This window comes from Petaurus breviceps, unplaced genomic scaffold (genome assembly GCF_028583685.1).
Source record: "Petaurus breviceps papuanus isolate PSGF00001 unplaced genomic scaffold, PetGlider_PUasm1.0 98, whole genome shotgun sequence".
NCBI lineage: Eukaryota > Metazoa > Chordata > Mammalia > Diprotodontia > Petauridae > Petaurus > Petaurus breviceps.
This window is the reverse complement of record NW_027187460.1, coordinates 10467201-10485645: the sequence shown is the minus strand read 5'-3', so window position 1 is coordinate 10485645 and position 18445 is coordinate 10467201. Positions and strand designations below refer to the sequence as shown.

Here is an 18445-nt window from a genome sequence, read left to right as displayed (position 1 = left end):
TTCCTTGACTTCCCAGATTGCTTACAGTATCAGCCTTTATACCTAGATCATGCACCCATTTAGACTTGATTTTTTGGTATATGGCGTTAGATAATGGTCTATGCCCAGTTTCTGCCATACTATATTCCAGTTTTCCCAGCAGTTTTTGTAAAATAGTGAGTTCTTATCCCCCAAACTGGGGTCTTTGGGTTGAAATCATCTATAAGAAGAAAGAATTGATAATTAGGGAGATTTTTTAAAATAAGGCCTCCTATAGGAAATTTCACTTGAAATGAGGGTTGAAGGACATAAGAGAGGACAAAGGATGGCATTCTAGGCTTAGAGACAGTGTAGGCAAAGTCAAAGAGGCAAGAGTATGAATGCCCTGGTGTACTGTAACACCAAAGGAAAGGCAACTTCCCAAGGTTCAGAATACCAGCATAGGTGCTCTCCATTTTATTCAGTGACCATCCAAGAACAGAGAAGATCAAAACATGACATCATTCAAAATACAGCATTTACTAAGAGTGATTAAATAATCTCCAAGTACAACCCCACCCCAGGACCTTCCAATCATTCAATCAATTACAAAGTCTCTGTTCTAAATACTTCTCCACCCCTAGGCTGTACCTTCATTTAGTCCACCACAAAGCCCCTCTTCTCAAATGGAGATTAGTTTCCAAATATAAGTAAAGTACATTCACTTGTTCAACCATAGAACACAAAAGGGTCAAGAGTTCCCCACCCCTGGATCTCAATTGAATCTACCCCAGAGTTACATCAAGTTTAAACACAGCACTTAATACCCAAATGGAGGTCTTTTCTTCATCTTGACACGAGGCAAGTTCTCAGCAATCTTAGTTCCTGGGGAGACAAGGCTTAGCAAGGCCACAAGATAGGTTGCCAGTCCCTTCATTAATTCATCCCCTGTCTGTAGAACAGTCCTAGAACCCCTGAAAACATTAGCAAAACCCTCTCCCAGGATTTCTGTAAACATACAACAAGAAAATCCTTCTTCAGGGCTTCTGAACCAACAGAAAGGTTCCCAGACCCCTGCAACAACAGCACTGTCCTTCACCAGTGGACAGTATTCATTCTGTCTGCAGGACAGTCTCCAGACCCCTGCAACAGCACTGTCCTTCACCAGTGGACAGTATTCACTCTCTCTCTGCAGGACAGTCTCAGGGCTTCTTAGCGAACAGCCAGGTTCCAGGACTTCTTCAACAGGACTGTCTTTCACCAGTGGACAAATCTGGCAAAACAACATCAAAACAGACAGACAAAGTACCAGCAAAACAGCCATGTCTCCTCAGTCCTTGGCAGCTCAGGGGGCAGGTCTCAAAAGTCCAGGGCAATTCAAAGTGGCCACCAGCAATTCTCTTAGTCTCTCTCTCTCCACGAGGCGCTGCTTCCAAAAAAAGTTCTTCTGCATCTCTCTTGTCTCTCCAAATCTACGTCACCAGCTCCTCCCAGTTCAGGACTTTCTTTTCACATCAACAAGTCCATCCCACAGGTGGGATTAACAAGCTCTGGGTTTTAACACAATCAGTTTGAAAACCAAGCTAATACAGGGGAATCTTTAATTGCCATTACTATCACACCTGGTGAGGAGATAGGAAGGAGGCCAGATTGACTACTAAATCTTTACCTCTTGAAATCCCATTCATTTTTCAGGTCTCAGCTATAATGCCCCTCTCTCCATGAATACTTCCTTAATCTTATTGGTTATAGTTTTTTCATCGCATATGATAGCATGGCTTCATTTCTTTCTACATTTCTCACATACTTTCCAGACTCCTATATTGGATTATTTCAATCAGTATATGTGGCTTATTGCCCTGCTACACTGTGAGTTCTGTGAGCACATGAGCCATGCCCTATTTATCTTCCATATTTCCAAAAGCTAGTATATTGTAGGTATTTCAAAATGCTTTTGAGTAAGTGATGGCAATAGGTCTGAAGAAGTGAAAACAGCTAATTGAATAGAGAAGGAAATAGAAATGGTAATGGAGGACTTTCTGTTTTCAGAATTTGACATAGATCTACCATGATAGCCTATTACCCTTGAGATAACAGTACCAGCAGAGTATAGATTTAGGGCCAAAAACCTGATATTTAAGACTCTTCAAATTGCTGGTGGTGTCACCTTAGGCAAATGATTTCATGTCCCACATCCTCCATTTCTCTAATGGTGAAATAAGGAAAACAACACATTACTATGAGGCAATATAGGATAGTGCACAGAAAGTTGGCCTTTGTGCTGTGAAGTCTTGGGTTCAAGTCCTGTTTCTGAAACATAATGACTGTAGAACCCTGGACAATGCACTAATCCTTTCAGTGACCTAGAAACAAAACTTGAAGACTAAATTACCAAACTCTTTGGGATTTCTTTTAGTAAAATAAGGTTCTTACAAAGCTTAAACCATGAGTCTGGATTCAAAACAAACAAATAAAAATAATTAAACAATAAAGAACTATAAAAGGTGAGGTACTGTTACTGCCATCAATTAAGCAGGATGACATAATAGAAAGAATGCCTAACTTGGATCATGGGATTCTGCAAGATGTGAACAAATCACTTCAATATGCTCGGCCTCCAGGTCCTCATCTGTAAAGTGGGGGTAAAATCATTACCTAGTCCACTGAGGAGTTCTTGGGAGGATCAAATGAGATACATTTATAACACTTTATAAACCTTAACGGCCACATAAATGTCAGCTATTAGTAATAATAATACTAGTTTTTAATCACAATGGATTTAATCCAGGCAATTCATGTACCACCAACCAAGGAGTTTATGACCTTCCAGTAGGCAGTACTAGATAAGTGAAAATATTAATGTTGACATCAATTTCTCAGTCATTACCTAGGGTGAAATAAAATGAAAGAAAGTAAACAAGACTTTAATCACATTCTGGAAAAAATGTCACACTATAAAGGCGATTTAAAGAGGAATGAAAGGCATATATGTCTCAGATTGCGGAGTAATGGCTACACAAAAGCAAGGAACACAAACCAGAAATGTCACTGAGTCTGCTTTGACTTATCCTGGGGTATTAAGACTCTAAAGAGCCTTAATGATTTAATTCAACCCTCTCTGAGGAGAAACTCAGATTCAGAGAAATGAAAAAGCCACAATTAGAAAGGACCAGAAGAATCAAGATCAACCCATACCTCTAAAGGAACCCTTTTTACAGTATCCCTCCTCCAACTTTCTTTTAAAGAATCACAGTGACATTTAGCTGTCTCCTCCTAAGACAGTTCATTTCAATTCTGGAAAGTTCTGATGTTTTGGAAGTGTTTTCTTATACTTTGTCTTCCTGTAACTGCTTTTTCTAACTACTCATAGAAGCAGCTAGGTGGTGCTTTGGATAGAGTGACTGGTCTGAGGTCAGAAAGACCCGAGTTTGAATCTGATGTCAGACACTTCACTTACTAGCAGCATGACCCTGAGCAAGTCACTCAACTTCTATTTGACTCAGTTTCCCTGTTTGTCAAAGTAGTAAAATAATAGTATTTTACTCCTAAGGTTTTTGTGAGGATCAAATGAGATAATAATTGTAAAGCACTCAGTACAGTGCCTGGCATATAGTAGATGATTTTTAAATCTTAGCTACTAATTCTATCATTATGATATGAATTAGTTTATCATCTATATCATCTCATCATCTGTGATACTTGTGATGTTCTCTCTATATATGCATCCATTTATGTATATATCTATATATTTAACAATCATAATACAAATGGATAGCAAAAGAGAACCAGAATTATGTATGTGCACACACATGTATAAATACACACACTGAGAAAGAGAGAGAGGAGAAAGAGAGAGAGGAGAGAGAGAGAGAGGAGAGAGAGAGAAGGAGAGAGAGAGGGAGAGAAGGAGAGATAGAGAGAGAAGGAGGGAGAGAAGGAGAGAGAGGAGAGAGAGAGAAGGAGAGAGAGAGGGAAAGAGAAGGGGAGAGAGATAGAGAGATAAGGAGAGAGAGAGGGAGAGAAGGAGAGAGAGAGGGAGAGAAGGAGAGAGAGAGAGAAAGAGAGAGAGAGAAACGAAAGACATAGACACTACTCACATACTTAATTTTGACTGTGTGGATGATTAGTTCAAAATCCTTTGAGCAGTTTTAATAACTTCCAGGAGGCTCTTGCAATGGTCTATTGCTTAACACAATGTTATATACAAACAAACATAATTGTTAAGAGGAACTCACCTTTCCCAACAAATCATTCTTCAGCTTGGATTCTGTTCTATATATTGTCCATGACAATATCTGACGTTTGTGATCAGAAGGTTGTTTGAAAATTTTTTTCTGTCCTTATATTGCAAAAGATATCTTGGATAATTTGGAAGATACTTGGTGGAAAAGAGTCATTCATTTACTTATGGGGAGGTAGAAATGTCACTAAAAAGAAAAATTAATATTTATAAATAAAGGAAATACATGATGGTGTGAAACATTGTTAAGGACATTTAGTATTCATGCACAAGAGGGGAGATGCAGAATACATTTCTGACTTAACACTGGGGAAACAAAAGACAACTGAGAAAGTACTAATAACTGTTGACTGACATGCTTATTTTCTCATCTATGTAAAATTGTTATGGAATCTTCCTTAGGTGCACTGAGGACAGCCTGTTGGTGTCCTAGGTTATTAGTGAGTGTAGAGGCTTCCACAGAGTACCACAACACAACCTACAAACAACTGACTGAAAGATGAAGGAGTATATCATTCCACTAGGATTCTTTTTCATTAATTTTTTTAAATGTGTGATTTGATAAATCAAAACTTCCTTATGAGTTCTTTCAAAACAGATAGTGTATCATGATAAATTCTTAGAACTGGAATGGATTGTATACTATAATGATCCCTTCTACATCATGAATTTACCCATTGTAGTTTTGATATATCACAGGTCTACATAAGAAATTAAATGGGAATTTTGGGGGAGTTCTGCAGAAGCCACAGATGGCACATGAAAGTTCGCAGACAATACAGGAAAGTTCAGAAACTCAGAAATGCATAAAATATGTGTATAGTATTAGGTAACATCAATATATTTTATCTTTTAATACCATAATAATTCAGACCTTCTCTGGCGTGAAGGCAGGGCCAAAATTTTTTACGTGCATTTTCTAGATAGTGGGGACACTGCTTCTTTTGGCCCTGTGGTGTGGAAGAGAAAAATGTACTTTTTTTTCAATCTGCTGTTAGAAAAATTAAAAATGAATCTACACATTCCCACATTCCCAACAAGATCTAATCTATGGTTGAATAGCTCCCACCTAATCTAGGAATTCCTTCCACTTGAAGTTAAATTCAGCCTTTGCTTGAACATTTTTAGGGATAGTGAAATCACTCCTTTAGGAGATAGCACATTCTTCCATGTTTGACAGATATAGTGGTTGAAACAGAGGATCTCAAGCTTTCTTTTACTCATGGTACAATTTTTCATTTTTCTTTTTTACTTCTGTTTTGTTTTCCCCATGAGCAACTATGACACATTGAATGTATAATATGGTGACAGTAAGGAAACAAGCACATGCATTTTTGAAGAATTCTCTATGAGCTCTAGGTTTTCCATGTTTGAGGTTAGTGCATACATGTAATATTCAAATGTTGTATTTATTATGGTATAGATATTGGGTAAACAAAATACTTTTTTAAAAGTATTTCTAGATTTTCCTTTACCTGCAGTCTCATAATATCCACAATTTTACATCTGGTGAAACATGGGGCAGAGTAGGATACCATTGTATACCTTTTGAGGACTGCTAGGTTAGAAAACTATTATTTATTATTAAATTACTTTAGAGATAAGAGAAAATTTCTTGGGGAAGGAAGGGCCATGAAACTGTGCATATCCTTTGATTCCATTATTGGTCATATACCTCAAGGAGGTCAAAATAGGGGAAAAGACCAATAAATATACAATTTATAGCATCATTTTTATAGTAAAAAAGCTAAAAAAATTATTGTGCATGAACTTATGAACAAATTGCAGTGAGTGCAGTGCAATTTTATTATGCAATAAGAAATGGTGGTTTGACTGATTCAGGGAAATGGGAAAGATTTGAGTAAATTGATGCAGAGTTAAATATTCAGAACTAGGAGAGCAAAGTTTTAAGATTACAATAATACAAATATGCAGGGAAATAAAGCAGTGACCAATCATGACTTCAAAAGTCTAATTATGAAAGATACCTTCCATCTGTTGGCACAGAGGTGAGGAACTGGAGATGTGAAAGATGTCTTCTCATACATTAGTAGAGTGTTGATTTATTTTGCTTGATAATGAAAATTTATTATAAAGGAGGACTTCCACTTGAGTGGATGTGAATTTGTGAGTGGTGATAGGCAAAGGAGAATAAAGAGCATTGATAAAGTACTTGGAAAGGGCACAGAGGAAAACAAGAGAACACAAATAAAAGATAAATAGAATACTTTTACTAGCTTGTTAAAAATTTCTTTTAAGAATCAAAATGGATTATTTCAAAATTGTACTCAACAGGCCATAGATTCTTATTCAGTTCTGTGACACAGTGGATAAAGTGCTGGACCTGGAGTCAGGAAGATGTTAGTTGAAATCTTGATTCATATATTAGCTCTGAGCCTCTGGGCAAGGGACTTAGATTTTCTCTGACTCAGTTTTCTCACCTATAAAATGGGTATAGCAGCACCTGTTTCCCAGGGTTGTTATAAGGATGAAATGAGATACTTGTAAAATCCATTGCAAAATTTAAGGAGCTATCAAAATAATAGCTACCATATACCGTCCTTTGGATTTACAAAGTGGTTTAACAAATAGCATCTCATTGGATCCTCATGACAAAGTTGGAAGGTGAGTATCATTCTCAGGCCCATTTTTCAGGCAAGGAAACTGAGGCACAGACAATTTAAGTGACTTGATCAGGGTCACATAGTGAGTATCTGAGGCAGGATTTGAACTCTGGTTTTCTTGATTGCAGGTGCAGGACTCTCCTACCTGTGCCACCTGGTTGCCTATGTAAAATCTAGCAGCTATATTTCCTTTTCTTTTTGTATTTTGGAATGACTGTTTTTGTTGTTGATGATTATTGATAAGTTCACAATTTTTTAAAATGGGAGGGGGAGTTTACCTGAAGTGGTAGTGTTTGAGTTAGGCTTTGAAGGATAGGAAGGATTTCACCAAGTACAGATGTAGGGAGGGCATTACAGACACAAGTCACGGAGGACTGGAAAGGGCTGGTGAAGAACATCACAGAGGAGAAAAAGAACAAAAGAGTTTGGCTGGCTACACTAAATATATGCTCCCTATTTCACAAAGAGGCAGAGAACTTTTTCCTGTAAAAACTACTAAGCTATAGAGGCAGGAAGGCCACTGATGGCATTTCCAGAAATTAGAAATCTGCTCACATTTTTACCTTGGGAGCCATTACTGTTCTTGCTTCCTTCTCGTCTTTTTCAGGAATGGTGCATATGTCACTGATGTAATGGGATTAGGTACCATGGTGATAAGCACTGTATAAATACCTAAGTACAGACATACTAAGCATGCTGTTTACTAGAGAGAGTTCCTCTGGGAAGGAGCAAAGCCTTATGAAGCATGCATTCTACTCAGGCAAAGTGACTGGAGAGCTGAGCAATTATCCAATGAATGAGGCCACTGTTTCTTTCTTTTCTTTTAAACACCAAACAATCTCTTGACTGACAGAGCAACAACAGTGTGCTAATCATCATAAATGAAGTTGACAATTTCTCATTTGAGCTTCATATAAATAAACCTCAATTTTTCCATGTTCAAAATGAAAGAAGTGACTAGATGATACCTGATTTTTAGTCCTCTTCTGGTTCTAACATTTGATGTTTTATGGATCCTTTCTAGGAAAGAAGAAAAGGAGGAAGGAAGCAAGAAAGAAAGTAAGAAAGAAAGGGAAGGAAAGGGAAAGCAAGAAGAAAGGCAGGAAAAGCAAGAAGGAAAAAGGAAGGAAAGGAAGTCAAGGAAGGTAAGACAAAGAAGAGAAGAGAAGATAGGAAGGAAAAAAGGAAGAGAGGAAGGAAGGAAGGAGGGAAGGCAGGAAGGAGGGAAGGAAGGAAGAAAGGTGGAAAGGAGGGAGGGATGAAAGGAGGAAGGGAGTGGTCAAAGAAGAAAGGAAGGAAGGAAAGGAGGAAGAAGGAAAAAAAGGAAGAAGGAAGAAAGGGAGGTGAAAAATGTATTTATTAAGCATTTACTATGTGTCAGACATTCTTCTGAGTGCTGGGGATACAAGTACAAGTTAAAAAAGGCATCTCCTGTCCTCAAGGAACTTATACTCTATGGTAGAAAACAATACATGAAAGGTTACCTGAAAAGTGGAGATGAGATGATTTTGATTTCTGGATGATTTTGAAATCTGGAAAGTCAGGAGCAGAACTGGCAGAGGAATGAAGTTTGGCTGCCCTTGGTCCCTCCACAAAATAAAGAACCTATGAGGAACAATGGGAGAAAGGGGTCATTTTGGCACAGGGATACTCCAAAATTCTAGAGTGAGAAAAAAGCAGGGAGAATTCGGTCCCGGGGTGAGGAGCCCCAGGTGATGTAGGAATTTCAATGATGAAACAACTGAGACATAGTTTGAAGTCTATAAAGTCAGGAACTGAGCAGGAAGAGGAATGATATATGGGGTTTTATAGTATCACATCTTTCTCCTCCCTGCCACTCCTACACATATATTCTACAATCTAGTGACATCCATCTCCTTGCTCTCCCTCACGCAAATCCCTTAATCTCCTCACTTAGAGCGTTTTTGCTGGCTGTCTCCCATGGCTGGAATTTGTTTCCTCCTCATCTCAGTCACCTGGATTCATTTTCAATTTCCAGGTCAAATCCTACCTTCTATAAGAACCCTTTTCTGATCTGTCTTAAGGCTAATGACTTTCCTTTGAGATAATTTCCAGTTTATCCTGTATATATCTTGTTCGTACATAACTGCATGTTGTCACCTCTTTTGATCAGTGAGCCCCTTGAAAGCATGGACTCTTTCCCTCACCATCTCCCCTCCCCCATTTCTTTGGATCCCTACCACTTAGCATGGTAACTTGCAATATAGGACCTTAATAATTATTTGTTGATTTACATCAATTCTAATTAGTCAGAAAAGATTTCAGGGCAGAAATAGGAATTTTAATACCCATGTCACCTTGGAGAAGTCACTTGAACTCTCTCTGTCCCTATTTCTTCATTTGCAAAAGTAATGAAGTTTTATACTAAATGAATTCTGAGGCTGAGCTAGCTACCAATGATCTCATTGGGTAGGGAATTCATAGTGTGGAACTCCTTATACCAAGGAAGATCCCAACAAATGTAATTGAGTAGTTCTTTATTATTGCTTGAGGCACATAGATATCGAATTACCAGGATCCTGCAGTTAATAATTAATCAATGAACTATCTATGATGTAGAAGGCACTGTGCAAGGCTCCCTGGATACAGGGAAAAACCCAACAGGAAAATAGACCTGATGCCCAAAAAGTTTACATTCTTTCCCCAAAGACTACTAGTATTTATATAACTATATACAAAATGAATAGTGTCAGCAGATGAATTTGAATCCAGGTCTCTCTGACCCCAAACCCAACATACTCTCAGTATACCATGCTACCTAGGTGGGCTTTTGAAGAATATAAACAATATGAATTTACACAAAACTGATTTCGTATGATCTGGAAGTGAAACAAAAGGGCAATAAGCTATATTTCTCCATGGAATTATTTTGTTTCTAACCAACAAGAGAACGAGACAGACAGTAAGGGATACAGAGAGAGTGGGAGGAAAGCAACTATATATGTCACTCCAGGGTAACTTTGAGAACAGAAGTGATGAAATAGGTAATGTTACTTTATGTCTCCTGTGAATGATTTGAACAGAACTAACTATTTGGTGAGTGCAGTTTTCCTTCCAGCATGGCTGAAGTAGAGAATTTAATGAATTCTTAGAGTTACGATAATTCAGCCTTAAAGCAGATCAGTTTCTTTCCCCTTAACAGCACAATTAGTGCACCAGGAAGCACTTTTCCCTTGGTGTTACTAAAACTCTGAAGATAATAAAATCTAGGAAACTGATAGTACATGAAGGCCATTGGATTTCATGGGTAAAATTCAAATGACATTTTGAAAGTCCAGCACTCTCTCAGGTACCAATCACCAACCTCACAAAGGATAAAAGTGAGTATTTTGTGAGTTGGGCATAGTAACTAGTTCTTTAATCACTTGAGTGCACCCTGAGTAGTCAGAGTATCTCTAGTCTACATGAGTTTAAAAGAGAATCCAGGCAATGGGAAGAACATCTGACTGGGAACTGATGTTGAACTGTCAGAAACTTGCTCTCTGTCTCTCCCAACTATTTGTTTATCTAAATCATAAGACATAGAATCATAGAATTTTGCTTTTGTTATTGATGTCAGTCATCATGTTACTCCAATTCCCTCCTGAAGAATGCTTTATTTAGTTATTTTTCAGTCCTGATTGACTTCGTGACCCCATTTGGGGTTTTCTTGGCAAAGATACTGAGGTGGTTTGTCATTTCCTCCTTCAGCTCATTTTACAGATGAAAAAAACTGAGACCAATAGAGTTAAGTGACTTTCCCAAGGCCACATAGCTATTTAATGTCTGAGGCTGGATTTGAATTCAGAAAGGTATCTTCCTGACTCCACACCAGGCACTATACCAGCTTTGTCACCTAGTTGCCAAAGTATTTCTACAACTTCCTTGTCCTTCTCATTCTCTTGCTTGTGTTTGCTCATGTATGTAAGTCCTAATTTCTAGTATTTTAAGTTATATTTTATGTATTCTTTTTCAAATTAACAAATATTTGCTAAATACTCTAGGAAAATATTAACAAACTAATAAAAGCTATGTGCTTCTACCTGTGAATAATTACTATTTCTACTTGGGAGGATGTAGAATATCTTCTGTTTGGTATCCCATAGGTTCTTATTTCAAACATTTCATTCCAGTGTGACTTCCTTTATAATGAAGGTACTGGGCATAATCTATTCATGTAGCACTTATTAAATGATTCCTTCCCTCAAGTAACCTACCATATGGTAGGGGAGAAAGACTAGAATGCAGGATATTTACTCAACTTGCAGCTTATCTCAACCCCTATAATTTCCAAAGGCAATACAGATATAATTAATGAATCACAGAAATAGTGCAATAGAAATGTGACAGTGAGAACAAACAGGGATACTTGTTCCAGAATATTATTTATTGTATGTCTTTCTGTGATCACCCCTCATAAACAAATTACAGGGAGCAACCAAGACTGCTGCTATTAGACATTTCCTTCTTGAGGCCATAGTCATTATTCTGCTATTTTTGCAAAGTGGAATAATTATTCATGAAAGAATGGTTTTAGTGAGGCTCTGAAAAGGTGATGAGGAAGGTGAGGGTGATCTGGGAATGCCATGTGGGGTTATCTTTTTGTGTCTTCTTATGTTTTGCTGGAAGCCTGTCCGCTAAGTATGACTATAGGTTTATAAGCTTCTAAGCACATTCCCCTTGTTTAAGTCTTTCATATCTCCACTCTGCCAATCAAATAGGTCAATAACTTTGCTACTGAGAATGAGTATACTTGCCTAGTTATTTATCTGTGTTATGAAGCTTAATTCTTGTTGCAACCTTCTGACTCCTTCTTCCAATGGAGTGTCCGTTTCAAGGGGACTCTTCACATTGGAAACAAGAAGTCAGACGTGATCATTGTGCATTGTTGGGGGCAGGGGAGTAGTTTTGATGAAGAGTAGCAGCACCACAGAAGGATGACAGTTAGCAAAAAGTTGTACTTCACAAGGGGAAGAAGAGAACAGATAGAGAAGGAAACAGTCTCAGTGTGTGGCCTCCATTGTCCTGGGGACCTAGGCCAAGGATGGCACACTGGGAAGCGGCTTTGAATGGACAACTGTTCAACAGTATTTGCACTTTAACTGAAGCCACAGAATACTTCAGGGATCAAACTAACATGGGATATTGGACAAGGAGCTGGCATGGCACTAATAGGAGACTACCCTATCATAAGCTAGTGAGAGTAATCTGTATTATTGAGGTAAAAGGATTTTCTTAATTTTATAAAAAAGGAATGTTGAATGAAAGGCAATGACCTAGGGAACTTAACAGTAACTTTTCCATGCAACCAAAAGGGTGGGGTAGGAATGAAGAGTCTTTGGATTTATTAGTTTTAGCATCCATGCCTTATGAGTCAAACACAGACACTCCCTTCCATGCCTTATCCTGGTGTTTAGTAATCTATGGTTCTCAAGAGCTCTGCCAATGGAATTTGGTATGAGCTTTAGAACTGCAGAGTCCTATTGGAAAATTTAGTTTCTTTTTTATGTTAATTTATTTTTAATATTCAACATTTACTGCCATAAGTTTTAATTTTTCTCCACCTCCCTCCCCTCCCCACTAAGACAGCATACAATCTGACATAGGCCCTGTATACACATTATTATTAGACATATTTTCACATTAGTCATGCTGTATAGAAGAATTAGAATTAGAGGAACCATGAGAAAGAAAACAAAACAAAAAAGAGAGACAGCAAATAGTATGCTTTGATCTGCATTCAGACTCCATAGTTCTTTATCTGGATGTTGATAGCAGTTTACATCATGAGTCTTTTGGAATTATCTTAGATCCATCCATTACTAAGGAGAGCCAAGTCAATGAAAGTTAATCATAGTATAATGTGGCTGTCACTGTGTACAATGTTAACCTGGTTCTGCTCCCTTCACTCTGCCTTAGTTCATAGAAATATTTCCAGGTTTTACTGAAGTCCACCTGCTCCTCATTTCTTATAGCACAGTGATATTCCATTACATTCGTACATCAAAACTTGTTAAGCCATTCACCAATTGATGGACATCCCCTCGATTTCCAGTTCTTGGTTGCCACAAAAAAGAACTGCTATAAATATTTTTGTACATGTGGGTCCTCTTCCCATTTTTATGATCCCTTTGGGATACAGATATACCAATGATATTGCTGGGTCAAAGGGAAAATTTAGTTTCTGAGGACATCTCTAGTTGAGTTTGGGATAGCTTGTCAGAATAAGACCTTTGATTGAGGGAATTTTAAACATAAAAATTTGTAAAGGCTGTCCACTAAGTCAAAGTGAGACTATGAATTGTATTGGTAGAAAAAAATTGCCACACAAATTAGGTACTGGATGATTTATATGTTAAAGTTTGTTCTTACCATTCAGTTGTGCTTCATTAGACCATAGGCCTTTTCCTGTTCCTGATCTAACCTTAAATGAGGTATTATAACTAAATTATTTTGATGATGATGATGTTTTGTTTCTTAGACAGGGATTTATTGCAATGACATGGATTATTTGCTAGCAGGAAAAATGGACAATATCATTCAGAAAATATGTTACTGAATCTTGAAAACATTTTATTTCCATATATGGGAGCTATAAAAGCAAACAGACATAAAATATTAAAATTTTTGTTTTGTGGGACCTTTATAGGAAGGTTTATATTGTAATGTAGAAATTATTTACTATTGGTTTTATTTGACTCTTACTAATGAACATTAAACAGACCCTAATTCTAACATAAACAGATAATAAGATGATAAAAACTCAAACAAATAAAAAATAGTAAACAAACACACCTCAAGTATTATTTTGTACAACTCCCAGGTACAGAGAAAGAAAGCAGTTTGTTCAATTATATGTAACAAGTTGAAGAGGTAGGACCTAAGCCTAGGTCTTCTGAACAGATGGACTTTTCTGGGGCAATATAGTCTCCCTTTTTATGAATAAGAAATACCATGCCTTTGATGATGTAGAGACTAGAGAAGTTACAATGTCTTATAGCCCATAGGGGCCTTTAAGAGCAGATTGTCCAATTTCCTCATTTCCCAAGTTACGTGGTGAAGGTTTAGAAAGGAAAAATGAACAATCCCAGGTCACATCACAACAAATTGGTTGCAGAACTGAAGGCTTGCTGTCTAGTGCAATGTCTACTACAGCATGATATATATGATATATACTTTATATTATTGTCCATCTTCGGCTGCTGACCAGTTTCATGAACACAAGCAAATATTATGGACACCTTGTCTAGGAGCAGCAATAAAAAATTCTAAATCAAGAAATAAAGTAGAGTTAAGACTCCAATAGTCTTCCAAATGGAAATGGTTGACATTATATTTTAGTCATTAATGGACTGGGCAAGTAGTACTGTTTTAGGAACCTCAAATGACTTTAATTTTCATCTTATTAGTAGGCAAATAGTAGAGCTAATTCCAAAATTCTCAAAGCTTCTCTGTGTTTTTAAGCTAGAGGGCAAATGGCATTGGGATCTAAGAAACAATTAATTAAAGAAAAATTCATTTTCTTTTTGTTTCCCACTAGGAAACTTGTCCTTTCAAACTGCAACTTTCACTCAGGGAAAAAAAAAAACAAACTTCCCAGCGACTTTAACAATAATGCTTGAGTAACAATGCATTTGAGTGATTCCTTTGTGGGGTTCCTTCACACACCCCACAGGACTTAAGTTCTTTTGGAGGCCTCTACCCATGCCCCTTTCTTGGATACAGAGACTTACTGACTTCCCCCATTTACTGAATTTTATTAGTATTCTTCTTAAGGCTACAAACCTTCCTTTGCCAAAGATTAACTAAAGCATTGTAAATTATATGCATTTTCTCAAAAAAAGAAATCACTGAAATTTCTTATTCCTTGATTTCTTTTCAGGATTTCAAAATAGTCCTCTTTACGTCTTTCAAATGCTCTGAAGCATTTAATCCTCTCAGTGTGACTTCTAATATAATAAAATTGTGGGATATGTATAATATATATACACATAGATATATGTATGTGTGTGTTAAACATGTATATATGCATATATAAAACAGTAATAGTTATTATAGTACATGTATCATATATGTATGTTAAACATATATGTATGTATAAGAAAAATAATAATGATAACAATATATGTATATGTGTGTTAAACATATGTATGTATGTGTATATAACAACAATAATAGTGATAATAACTAACATTTATTAAATACCTATTATGTTCCAGGACACTTTACACATTTTACCCACTTGATGCTCTCAACAATCCTGGGACACAGATGTTATTATCTCCAATTTATAGTTGAGGAAACTGAAACAAACAGACAATAAGTGACTTGCCTAAGTTCACACAACTTTGTCTAAAGTCAGGTTTTGACTTTGATCTATCCTGACTCTAGTGCTCTATCCACTGTACCACTTAGCTGCCGTATATGCATATGTATATGTGTGTATATAAAATGTATTGTATAATATACATATTATATAATATGTATGGTTGCTTTTGCATACACATATATGCAATGCATGCACATGCATGTAGACTGTGCACATATAATAAGTTTGTGCATGCAATGCACTCAATATACACATACATGTATATAAAACACATACTTCTACATAGAAATATGTATAAACACTGTAAATATGTGAATATGAACTTCTAAATACATACATATAGATACATATAGATGCATTTATATATGCATATACTATATATGTATGTGTGTATACATACATATTGTGTGTATGTGTGTTTGTGTGTATTCAACTGTATTTCAATAATGGCAAGCTGGTAAGTCCTAGCTCTCCAGGTGCTTTATGATAGAGGTTTCAGTTAGACAGAAAGAAAAGAAGAATGGTTTAGATTGTCGGACCTTTATTTGCAAAGATATAATAAGGCAAGGAGTTCATATTCTAATGAGGTAAAAACAACACATAAAAGGCAGTTTTTTACCTGTAAAATGGGAATAATAACAACATCTGACTCTCTGGGTTGTTGTGAAGAATGAGTGAGATATTATTTGTAAAGTGCAAAAGTCTTATTTAGATATTAGCTATCATCACAATCATTATCATCATAAAAGCTGTCTCTTGGTAGAAAAATCATCTTCTCTCACTTAATATTTCTACCCACAACAACAGATTGAACAGTGTATAGAAGCTGCATTTGGAATTATGAGGACCTGAGTTCAGATCCCCCTTATGATATATATATTAGCTGACTGATTCTGGGTAAATCATTTTATGCCTATATTCCTCATATATCTCTAGTGTTTATGCACTAAGTCATAAATTGGTGGTGATCTCCAATGGTGGAGGTAACTTCCACATTTGAAGTACTTTATAATGTTCAGACCCAAGTTAATACTGATATGAATTTACAGGTGAGGATATTCATTATCTTCTTTTACATACCTTGAGGTCCTCAATCCTTCTGATTCACAAAGAAATAGTTTAGGAGTGTTTTCTGTGCAGGAATAAAATAAGGATTATTCTTTACAAAAGTAGGTAGAAAAAAAGTTCAGAAATGAGCAGACTAGCTCATCCAATCTGATGATATTTCATATTCTAAAGTCCCTTCTAGTTATACCATTCTGCATTCTAAATTCTAAAATTCTGTGTGCTTAAATTCCTTTCATAACACGTTTCATAGTTTATAATTTTATATTTCAAATTTAATGGTCCACACTCATATTCTGATGTTCTACATTCTGAGATCACTTCCAACTATAATATTCTGTGTACTATAGTCCAATATTTTATGTATTTGGATCCCTTCCAATTCCAAAATGCAATGATTCATATTCTAAAATTTAGCATTCTAAGGTCCTTTCCAACAAAAAAATAATATAAAATTCCATGTTAAAAGTGACAAAATGGAATATAATGGGAAGGATGCTGGAGGTAAGCTACACTTAAATTTTGGAAAGGCAGGATGTTATTTTGATTTGGTTTTACAATTATCCCCTTTGGGGATAAAATCAGAAATATGGCCAATGACTTTATAAAAGAATTGTGATTTTCTCCTTTAGTTGGACCCTCATAAAATATTCATATGATTTCTGACAACATCAAGTATCATTTATAATAAATATTTTCCTGGATTTCCCTGTAAGAAATATCCAGCTCATTTTGATTTATGATGACTAGCTCTTTAATGACTGTTGATGTTGGAAATCAGTGATGACCGATCTATGCTGTTAGTTTGTACTTCCTTCTGCTCTTACAGAAATAATGGTCCTCTCATTCCCTACCATGAAAACTTCCACAGTAACAGATATGAAGAACAGGCATTTCAGTGTTCCTCAGGAAAGCAGTAGCTTATCCATGGAACAGTCACCATGGAATTGATAAATATGTCAATAACGTCAGTACCAAATATTCCTAGTCCCTAGTCCCAGCCTTCATCTGTAATAGATTCCATTATTTGCAAAGAAAAAAAATATAATGGATACTTTAGCCATACCTTTGTTTCATGCATGAGGTGGTAGTTATATTTCCATTTTTGCCTGTTCATAGCCTATTGATGACAATTCCAAGGAAAGAGAGTCACTTAGTGAATAATAAAAAAAAATCATTAAGTGCTTACTATGTGCCAGGCAGTATACTAGGCACCAGAGAGTAGAAATAGGTAATAATGAATGAATAAATGAATTACAGCACAAAGTTATTTTTTCTTGTATATGCAGTGTGATAGGAAGTAATCAATCCAAAAAGGCAGAAGATTTGGAAGATGTGTGTATGTATACATGTATGTATATACACATATACATATACATGCATGTGTGTATATATATACAACTGTGAAATATATATTTTATTCCACCAAATAGAAAGCCACTGATATTTCCTGAACAAGGGAGGGACTTGGATGGACTTTTACTTTGGGAAGATTGTTTTGCCATCTGAGTGAAGGATTAATTTGAAAGGTGAGATCTTGGAAGCTAGGAGTCAAATGAGAAGAATATCGCAATGTTTCTGGGTCATGTGATTAAAAGATAAAGGATAAGCCATTTTCTTGGCTCCTCATAACCTCTCAAACCTATTCAAAAGATTTACACCAAAGATAAAGCAATTTCAGCTATTCCTATATGGGGTCGTGATCCAAAGTTGAAGAAGCACTGAAGGGGTCATGAGTGAAGAAAGGTTAAGAAGTCCTTTTTACACCAGAAACCCAAAAGAATGTGAAAAACCCCATGAATTAATACCTAACAGCTTATTTAGTTCTACCTCCCACATTACCCAACATAGTATTAGCAGCAAGGCTGCACTGGTTCACTTTATCCATGACCTTGCAGTAAAATACAACCCCACGCCCTCCTGTTCCTTCCCTCTTTTCAGTGCTGTGGAGATTCAAATTGAAAACTGAAGAAATTTACTATGGTATTAATAGCCAACATTCTGTGATGCAAAAGATCCCTCAAAAAAAGAGCAGAGGGACAAAGGGAAAGAAGCAAAATATTTTTCTGGGCTTGAAATGGATCCCAACCTTGCACCCTGACACTACTATTTCCACCCCCTCTCATCCCCAATACACACACACACACACACACACACACACACACACACACTTTATCCAGAACTTTAGGGATTCAAAATTCAAATGACAGAAATCTTCACAGGCTGCAA

The 18445-nt window shown here is 36.5% G+C and overlaps 1 long non-coding RNA gene across 1 annotated transcript; it reads right to left on the bottom strand.

Annotated features, from left to right (window-relative positions):
• Positions 1 to 4201: 4201 nt before the first annotated feature.
• Positions 4202 to 17336, bottom strand: LOC138155666 (uncharacterized). The gene is made up of 4 exons (XR_011166926.1): positions 17283 to 17336; positions 16232 to 16283; positions 8307 to 8427; positions 4202 to 4385 (listed from the first exon to the last, which is right to left on the bottom strand). It is a non-coding gene; the product is annotated as an uncharacterized lncRNA (long non-coding RNA).
• Positions 17337 to 18445: the final 1109 nt, after the last annotated feature.